Source organism: Sardina pilchardus, chromosome 2 (genome assembly GCF_963854185.1).
Source record: "Sardina pilchardus chromosome 2, fSarPil1.1, whole genome shotgun sequence".
NCBI classification, from domain to species: domain Eukaryota; kingdom Metazoa; phylum Chordata; class Actinopteri; order Clupeiformes; family Clupeidae; genus Sardina; species Sardina pilchardus.
Window position 1 is genome coordinate 6,571,773 of NC_084995.1, and position 8,943 is coordinate 6,580,715.

The window sequence follows — 8,943 nt, forward strand, 5'->3', positions numbered from 1 at the left end:
CTGATTTGACATGGAACTACACTCTCATCTGGCGTAATAATCAAGGCAACTTGCAAACGTACCATAGGCGCAGTGATATCGTACGCAGCATCTGAAAATAGTCCCCATAGACATCAAGCAGTAGTAGTGCCGGTTCCGTATCATTGGTCCGACATCCCATAAGTCCGACATCTCATTAGTCCGAAAATGAACCATTGACCAGAGATCCCATTAGTCCGACATCCCATTGGTCCGAAAAAAAGAAGCCCATTGGTCCGACATCTCATTAGTCCGACCATACAATACATAAACAAATCCAGACTTTGGTCTATTTCCTAAAAACTCCGTCTACCACTGTTTACAGTTAGAGTGATGTGACGCTATTTGTAGTATGATTTCAATAGCAGGGACATAGGCTAGTGGATGGGTGCGTGACTGTCATGCAGGTGACCCAGGCTCACATCCCGCGATGAACTTCATCTAGCATGAGATGTGTTTTATATTTTTGCAAACGAACATCGAAGCAAACGTGTTTCAGTCGTATACAAAACCACAAATTAGCCTACATTCCAACATAGCTAAACATATAGGACAATGAACTCTTACCTTTATGTTCTAGGCTACAAGTTATCCACAGTTAGTCACAGTTATTTCCATCGTGCGTTCTTCTCGATATGAGCTAGAAATAGAGCCTTGCCATATTCTTCTATCACACAGGTCTGACTAAATTCAAAGTTTCACTCCAGAAACTCGTTTTAATTTGTGCATAGTCCTGGCTTCCCAAAATGTCGCACAACACACTGCCACATTGGTTTAGGTGCCATTTCTTAAATATTACATTGTTTAATTGCATATAATAACTCTGTTCTCATGTAATATCATTGTATGTATATGTAGCCTACTTATTTCTATGTATTTTTTTTATATGCACGCGCACCCGCGCACCTTACCCGAATGCGCTATGATGGGGGCGGTCTGAAGAGGGTAGCAAGTGCGTGTGAGATTTTGAATCTGTGGCGCCAGTAGGCCTAGCCTACTCAGTGCTGCGGCAACGAGTGTTTGTAAATGTTTTCCTTCGAGTTTGAAACTAACAACAATACCGAGGAAACGTACTTTCACATTAGTTAAACGCTGTGCGCAGTTTGGACCGTTGCGTTACCAAACAGAGGGCGCACGAAGAGAAAAAGCCGAATTCGGGGACTGCTGGTGCATTCACCAGATTTGGTGAGATCGATTGCTTTTCTGTGTTTTCATATTGCTTGGTCTAGCAGAGAGACAGCAATCGCGTTTTCCCTTTTTTCTGAGCATTATTGATTGCTGCGGGACGTTTTGTCGGCAGCGGCCCTTTCGTTTTCCTGGATTGGATTATTGACTCTTGTGCGCGGTCCTGGCAAAATACAGGACATCTTTCGTTTAGTTTGGACTTTTAGGTTTATTTTCGGGACTGAATGAAAGGGGGAATTGCAACGCTTGGGATTGTTTGGGACATTTAATTGTGTGTGAATATAAAGCGCCGCTGTGCACGACCTGGGTTATTGTTTGGTGTGTCTTCCTTTACTGTTAAACCGAAGAAAGCGACATTGTTTCATTGTTATAATCAAGAGACGCACTCAGATGTGTAGTCTACGTTGTAGCCTACTTCATTCTCAGAATTATCTGTTTATTGCCATTCATATTTAGTCATTCAAAAAAACCCTTCTGCGTTTAATTAACACAGCCGAAGGTAAACGGTTGATTGTTACAACAGGCTAGCACATTTCCACCTGTTGTTAGACACACAATGCTGCAAAAAAAGATGTCTCCTCTTTTCTGCGAATTTTGCATCTTTCAGTTTCAAGTCATCCATGCATCTCTACTGTGTATGGTCGGACTAATGGGACGTCGGACCAATGGTTCTCTTTTTTTCGGAGTAATGAGATGTCGGACTAATGGTATCTCTATTGAATGGTTCATTTTCGGACGAATGGGATGTCGGACTAATGGGATGTCGGACCAATGGTCCGGCCCCGTAGTGCCAGTAGCTGCAAGTTGCCTTGATTATTACGCCAGATGAGAATGTAGTTCCATGTCAAATCAGCCTAGAAAAACAGCAGGTTTCATTTTCAGTTGGTCTTATTGCACTTTCTAACTTGAGAGGACACACGTTTTAAATGGGAAAATTACCAGAAATATTAGTCACTTTTAAACATGAAGCTAGCAGGCGAGAGGCTAATGGTCTAATCCGATTCAATGATCTATGCTAGGCTGAAGCTAAAAGTTGTATCGCCAGACTCACAGAATGGCTGGATGAACGGGAACAAGGTAAATATCGATTGTTTTGCTCGAGGGAAGGTGGAAAATGAGCGTATTTCCACAAATGGCGGAATATCCCTTTAAGGCTGTGCTGACCTGATCAAATCGTTCAACACTCTGGTTAAAAGTTTAGACTCTCACTGGAATTGGTAGGGATGTAACGGTATGAAAATTTAACCCCACGGTTATAGTGACCAAAATTATCACGGTTTTCGGTATTATCGCGGTATTTTAAAAATTGTGTGTACAATATGTTAAGAAAGCGCTGATGGGTGTGGGTTAGCCAGCCAACACAAAAACATGACCATCACACAGTTCACAGTGTATCCTACTGTTCAGTGTCTCCCTGCTCCCCTGTATCGCCAGCTTCAAGAAGCTTCTCCACGTCCTCCTTCTCCTGGCGAGTTGCAGATGGTATTTTGTCCGGTAATCGTTACATCCCTAATTGGTAGGCTATAATTGTTAACAATATCTTGATGGGCTGTTTTGTGGTGGAGTGACGGTAACGTTGGCGAACAGCGGAACCTATGCTCGTAAGAGACGTGCTCCTTTTAGAAGGATTAGTCGAGTCCACTGTTGAATCTCTTACGTTTGGGGGGAGGGGAAGGCGACGCAAGTTTGTTCGGGTTTATTGCGTCCAAGAGCCTCATTTTGTCAAATGTCTTGTTATTTTGTTTTTTCTTGTTGAACTTATGTTAATGTCTGTTTTTACAACGGGTATTGTCTCTAACTTAAGGAAATATGCACAATGGTTAGGCCTACATGAGGAATGACTCTCATATCAATATAACATCCTGTGGTTCTTGTGGTTTATTGTTTCTATTTTTAGCTTCTTCACAAAGTCTGTCAACCTGACACTGGCAAAGGAACACCTCATCCAGGAGGTGGCCAAGATAGAGGGGACGAGGGTCGCCAGTGCAGTCCCAGAGGAAGCAGGGGCTTCAGCAGCCCCAGTGAGCAAGGCACCATGGCTCGAATCCTGCAGCAGCCTGGACAGCGCCTTTGAGGAAATCCTACAAGAGAGGCAGTCACAGGCCCTGTCCGTGAGTAGCACATCGGCAGAAGTGCAGGTGCAGGCGTACCTCTCAGAGCAAACCACCCCTAAGAGAAGTGATCCACTTCAATACTGGAAAGAACACGCTAATCAGTTCCCCTCCATGGCTGCTGTTGCAACTCGGTATCTCTGTGCCCCCTGCAGCTCTGTGGACAGCGAGAGACTTTTTAGTGCTGTCGCTAACATCATTGATGAGAAAAGAAACAGGCTTAAACCTGACAAGGTAGAGATGTTGGTTTTCATTAAGAAAAATATTCATTTCCTTTTGTGAAGTCAGGGGAGGAGGGTAAGAATCAGAAATATTTGTTTACATGCCTGAGCTGCTGTTTGTTTTTGACATTGTTGCATAAACTGAAGATTGCACTAAACTGAAGACTTGTTTACATGCCTGAGCTGCTGTTCGTTTTTGACATTGTTGCACTAAACTGAAGATTGCACTAAACTGAAGACTGCACTAAACTGAAGACTTGTTTACATGCCTGCAGCTGCTGTTTGTTTTTGACATTGTTGCACTAAACTGAAGATTGCACTAAACTGAAGACTTTCTATCACTTGATTATTGTTCAAACTACCTCAAAGAGGTGTTCTTGATGTGGTGTTGTTGATATCAGAATGATATATTTAATGATATAAAATAAAAAATCAGGGATATCCTGGATCTGTTTCTTCGCTGTTCTTCATTTTTTTTTAAATGTACTGTAGAAGTATCGGATCGGGACTCGGTATCGGCAGATACTCAAAATCAAATGACTCGGACTTCAGAACCCTTTAATCTATCGCGTGGTACGCGACAGGGTTGCCCATTGCCCCCCCTACTATTTGTGATGTCTATTGAACCCCTGGCATAGCCATACGAAGTCATCTAGGGATAAAGGGAATTGATATTTCAGGTCAAGAGCATCAGATTTCACTATTTGCAGATGATATATTGTTATACCTAAAAAACACAATGCCTACTCTGATCAACATGATTAATAATTTTGGAACATTCTCAGGATATAAGGTCAATCAATCCAAATCTTCCATACTTTTCCTCGATGAAAAAGAAAGAAATAGTCCACCAATCCAACATCCTTTCACAGTATCTAAAATTGGGTTTAAATATTTGGGGGTTATTATTATTTGGGGACTCACACCCCAAATAAAAAACATAATCCCACGTAACTATGACCCCATTGTTTCACATGTCAACAGTGCTTTGAATAGATGGATGTCTCTCCCCCTCACATTAATAGGCAGAATCAATGCCATTAAGATGAACATCCTCCCCAAATTTTTATATTTATTTCAGTCAATTCCTCTGTCACCACCACCAGCCTTTTTCTCTTCTATGAGGAAAACATTCACAAATTTCATCTGGAACAAAAGACGACCAAGACTTCGCTTAACCTTATTATATCTACCTTATGATAGGGAGGGATGCAACTACCCAACCTACTATGGTACTCCAGAGCAGCCCAAGTTAGAGCCGCACTTTTTTGGTTCTCTAATCCTTCTCATCTACCCTGGGTCCAGATAGAGGAACTACAGGCGAAAGGGCTAACTCTGGACAGATACTTATACACCAACTCTTTCAAATTGCTTAAGCATAATACAACCAATCCATTTGTTTCGACCACAATTACAGCTTAAGTGATATATCTCTTGAGAGATAAGAGATATATCACGTTTTTCTCCAATCTGGGGTAATGCAAGATTTACACCAGGTACATCAGACCCAGGTTTTAAACTTTGGGTACAGCTGGGTTTACAGAAGATTTCAGATCTCTTTACAGATAACACCCTTATGCCTTTTGAATATCTGAAAGATAATTTTGGGATACCTAGGACTCATTTGTTTAAATATTTTCAAATACGGAGTTTTGTTCATTCTAAGAACCAATCATATCGATCTCCTGCTTTAAATGGTATTGAAGAACTGGTTACACCCAATCCCCATGCTAAAGGGACGATCTCGAAAATATACAGTAAACTGCTTAAGTCATCAAGAGAGTCCTCAGAATAGAGATTGGCCTGGGTGGAAGATTTTCAGACAGTCATTACAGAGATAGAATGGGACAAAGCATGTTCTCAAGCACAAACTATGACTATTAATAGCAGATTGAGGTTGATTCAATATAATTGGCTCATGAGAATACATATAACTCCTGAAAAACTCCATAAATTTAACTCAAACATTCCAGACACTTGTGTAAAATGTATGATAGAGAAAGGAACTTTGTTTCATTGTATCTGGACCTGTAAGCATATTCAAGAATTTTGGAATGGTATATTTGAGTGCATTTCCTGCATTATTCAGAAAGAAATCCCTGTATGCCCAAAAATCTGTATCCTTGGCCTTATCCCAGAGACATTATCCCTTGGAACACATGAAAACAAGTTGGTCAACCTTTGCCTACTACATGCAAAACGTCTTGTTGCTAGACAGTGGAAAAGTGTCTGTTGTCCATCTGTAACCCTATGGGTTAATGAACTATCTTCATGTATAACGATTGAAAGGCTTACATATGCGATTAAACACAAAAGCCATGTTTTCCATAAAATATGGGATTCATTCATTACATTTTTGGAATCAAGACCCAACCTATGTTCTTAATTGCCACAATAACAAGTGAGACTACCTTCATGTATGTATTTTGTTGTTTGTATTATCTGTTTGTTTGTTTAGTTTAATGTTGTTTGTATTTATTGATTGTTTTTTTTCTCTTTCGTTCTCTTTTCTTTTCTTTTAACTATTATTGCTACTTTTATTGTAAACTATTATTATCAACAGATGGCTCAAAGGGGGTGGGTGGGTGGGTGGGTTGTTGGGAGGTGGGTAAAAACTTTCTGTTATATTTGAATACATGTGTTGAAAGAATGTTGGTTGTTTAAAATCAATAAAAAATAAGAATTAAAAAAAAAAAAAAAATACTGTGCAAAAGGTGATGGCTATAGCGATTTTATAAGTTTAATTTCAGAAAATCTTATAATGAAGACACCATCATAAAATGTATTGTAAGTTTAATGTAAGTAAAAAAAAGTTTGCTTTAGAGTGTGGCAGTCTGAATGGGCCATTTGCCAGGGTATGTTTCAGGCGCATTTGAAACAGCTTTGTTGCGCGGCTCAAACCGTGCCTGAGACATGTGTGTCACACAGGCAGCGTGCAAAGTCTAACCTGTAGCACGAGTGCTGAAATGAAAACGGACAGGTAAGCTGCCATACACTCGCCACGTATCCGGTGTGAATCAAGCATAAACTGTCTTCATAAACTCAAAACTGGATTTCTGTTCCTCATCTCCTGGAACATTTGGAGTAGCCTGTAAAATTGAGATAGACAGGATGTTTCCTCCCACCATAATAACGAAACTAAACAGACAACTTCCAGGGCCAGACCCCAAATAGCAACTCTAGAGTCCTTGAGCTTGCTGGGCACATGTTAGACATAAGATTTATATTCACTTCAAGACACTCAAAATGATTCTGAGCAAAACAGCTCAGAAGCAGACACTGTAAACAGTGGCATCTGCTAGCAAAAATGCTACATTGTGGATTTGAGCAAAGTACACTTTCATGAGGAGTGCATAGGCTTAATCCTTTACTGTATAGATTTAATAAAGTCTGGTGTTTTTTTTAATATATATATATATATATATATATATATATATATATATATATATATATATATATATATATATATATATATATATATATATATTACTTATCTTAAAATGATCTAAACCTTTTCCATATTGAGGAATGTGAAAGAGGACTTGCAGGCCTATACTTTGGATGTGAGATTGCATACTTAAACTCACTTCAAATGTAGACCTACATGGCTTTAATACAGTATTCTTCAGAAACTGAAAAGGAACATAGCTGATAGGCTGTTGACTGCCAGCCAAACAGATGCCCCATGCACATATTTATGTCATTTTGTTGACAGGATATATACGGCAGCCCTGAAGCAGCTGTGTGTTTTGCAATTTGCTGTTGCACGTTTAAAGTCTTCTCACTTAAACAAGGTAGTTGGAACTATTGAGTATGAAAGGATCAAATTCATATGAAAGAATACCAAGATGCAAACAACCATATAAGAATGTCTTTTGCTGCGACCCGTTTAATTGTTTGAGTCAGAATACAGTACATTTAAGCAGAACCAGATATGGCTCAGCAGTAATAGATAAGTTAAACTTTTGGTTTAATTACCTGTACTGACGATTGATGTGCGCATGTCATGTCAATAGACATAAATAGCATTATGTGGACCTGTTGGTTTTCCTATTGTAACAAACTGACCATGCAGCAGAGCAAAATACAAAATAGATTTTTTTTTCTATTAGTGGGTACTTATGAAGGATGAGGTGAGTAGACAGTGGATATATGACCTTCTCCGTCTCCTTAATGATGCAACCTTGTGGCCAAGAAATGTTCTACTATCTGCTTATCTGTTGGTCCATATTAGGTTGCGAGGCTGTTAAAGACATTTATTTCCCTCCTCTTTAAAGGTCACACTCCATAAAAACTGTCTCCTCCATCATCAATGCCAACTGTGCCTGCCTCAAATTAAAAAAGTTTGTTAATCAAATTCTCACTACAGTTTATTACAACCCACTCACAAGATTGTGAATTTAATGTGTTGTAAACTATGCAGAGTCAATACAGAGTTCATCTTGCATGACATTCAATTTGCAACAAAATTGAGCACACCAGGATACTATTGGCTACATCATCCTTATTTCCTGTTAATGCTGCTATATATTGACTTACTCATTAATTGATGACTTAAAAATGTGCTGTTCGCTGTCACTGTTTGTGGTAGAGTTTCACTGGTGTTCTCATAGAATATCTTTCTACTTTGGTTAGAGGTGTGTTGGAAAAGACATTTGGCACTGGACTTGTCAGCTGGCTGTGACCATAGGGGCAGTAAAGCAGATTGAGGATACTGTATTTAAAGTTAACATACATTTCATTTTGATGGTCCACCAGCCCATATGGCAGCCAATGCTCTGGGGCTCTGGGACTCTGTCAATTAAGTAGGAGTCTCTGATACATAAATCTAGGATCAGTTCTCCAGAGTCATACAGACTTTATGGTCATGAATTATCACCTCTTCCACTCCCACTAGATACATTAGCTTTCCTGTTTCCCTCTTGTGGTTTCCCTTGGCCTATGTGATTCTGAGAAATAATCCTCCTTTCCTTAAACACTCATAAAAACTAGTAACATTACCCTGTGGTCATCCAACATCAAATTCAACACTCACCCATTTCATACCTTGTACAGTACAGCAACGTAGATACATCATGTAAAATGAGACAATGAGACACAAAGAGGCATCGTGTGATGCGGAAGAGAAGAGTGACCATGAGGTGATGTCAGACCATGCCCAGGAGGTGCATCTCATCCAGATGAGCATTCATGAGGTGCATCTCCCGACTGAAAGAAAATGTTTCAGAAAATGAATTAAATTGCCATCAGTATTCCCTCTGTGTTTGGCTTCATCTCACAGCGGACAGCACTTAGACATGCTTCAGTCAGCATTTAGCAGAGTGAACATCAGATAGCCTATGTACTTTGAAATTAATTATGCCCCTGTGATCTGATGACACAGTAAAAAAATTAAATAAATATTTATA